We start from the raw sequence: 1,801 nt of genomic DNA, 5'->3' as shown, positions 1-1,801 counted from the left end.
GAACAGGCTAGAAATTTCTTCTTCCTCCTGAGGTTGAAAGGCACTGTTGCGCCTTCTATACAACACTGTCTGTGTGGGTTGACCATTTCAGTTTGTCTGTGATGTGTACGCCGAGAACTTATAAACTTTACACCTTCTCCACTACTGTCCCGTTGATGTGGATAGGGGGTGTCCTCATGCTGTTTCCTGAAGCCACAATCATCTCTTGTTTTGTTGACGTTGAGTGAGGTTATTTTCCTGACACCACACTCCGAGTTGCCCTCAACCTCCTCCCTGTAGGCCGTTCTCGTCGTTGTTGGTAATCAAGCCTACCACTGTAGTGTCGTCGCAAACTTGATGATTGAGTTGGAGGCGTGCATGGCCACGCAGTCATGGGTGAACAGGGAGTACAGGAGAAGTCTGAGAACGCACCCTTGTGGGGCCCCAGGTGTTGAGGATCAGCGGGGTGGAGATGTGTTTTCCTACCCTCACCGCCTGGGGCGGCCGTCAGAAAGTCCGGACGCCAGTTGCACAGGCGGGTCGAGGCCCAGGTTCTCGAGCTAATCAAGACGAGTTTGAGGGTACTATGGTGTTAAATGCTGAGCTTATAGTCGATGAACAGCATTCTTACATAGGTATTCCTTCTTGTCCAGATGAGTCTAGGGCAGTGTGCAGTGTGCAGTGTGATTGCGATTGCGTTGTCTGTGGACCTATTGGGGCGGTAAGCAAATTGGAGTGGGTCTAGGGTGTCAGGTAGGGTGGAGGTGATATGATCCTTGACTAGTCTCTCAAAGCACTCCATGATGACGGAAGTGAGTGCTACTGGGCGATAGTCACTTAGCTCAGTTACCTTAGCTTTCTTGGGAACAGGAACAATGGTGGCCCTCTTGAAGCATGTATGAACAGCAGACTGGGATAGGTATTGATTGAATATGTCCGTAAACACACCAGCCAGCTGGTCTGCGCATRCTCTGAGGACACGGATAGGGATGCCGTCTGTGCCGGCAGTCTTGCGAGGGTTAACACKTTTAAATGTTTTACTCACRTTGGCTGCGGTGAAGGAGAGYCYGCAGGTTTTGGTAGCGGGCCATRTCGGTGGCACTGTATTGTCCTCAAAGCGAGCAAAGAAGTTGTTTAGTTTGTCTGGGAGCAAGACATCGGGGTCCGCGACAGGGCTGGTTTTCTTTCTGTAGTCATGATTGACTGTAGACCCTGCCACATACCTCTCATGTCTGAGCYGTTAAATTGCGACTCTACTTTGTCTCTATACTGACGCTTAGCTTGTTTGATTGCCTTGCGGAGGGAATAGCTACACTGTTTTATGTATTCTGGTAAAATATTTTTAGCTCTGAGGGACAAATTCAAACTTGCAGCTATAATTTATGTTTGCATACATCATTGTACCTCATGAAAAGCCCCAATTTGACCTCTATATGACCTTATAAACCCAACAACATGTCTGATTGGCTTCGACTCCCCTTAGAATCCTGGTTTTAATCCTGAGCCATTGAACAAGTTTACTCTCAATCTCAATTGGGAGCAATTTGACACTGTGTGTGCCATTCAACATCTCAGCTGGGGTCTGGTTGTTGATGGCACACTTAAACGAGGCAGTAATCTCCATGCCAATGAYAATCTTTATATCCGTCTCTCTCTCCGCCCCATGTGTTGTTGTACTCGTGCGTCCATCACCATTTCCTGGGGCAGGTTTGGAGCGGCAATCGATTGAACTGTATCTTTATTCATTGGGAGCGGAGTGAGAAACAGGATGAACAAGTTTGACCTCGCTTGGATCGTTTCCCATTTGCATCTGAAATGGAGG

This window comes from Salvelinus sp. IW2-2015, unplaced genomic scaffold, assembly GCF_002910315.2.
Source record: "Salvelinus sp. IW2-2015 unplaced genomic scaffold, ASM291031v2 Un_scaffold1146, whole genome shotgun sequence".
Taxonomy (NCBI): Eukaryota; Metazoa; Chordata; class Actinopteri; order Salmoniformes; family Salmonidae; genus Salvelinus; species Salvelinus sp. IW2-2015.
The sequence above is the reverse complement of the archived record's forward strand: the minus strand, read 5'-3'. Positions refer to the sequence as shown.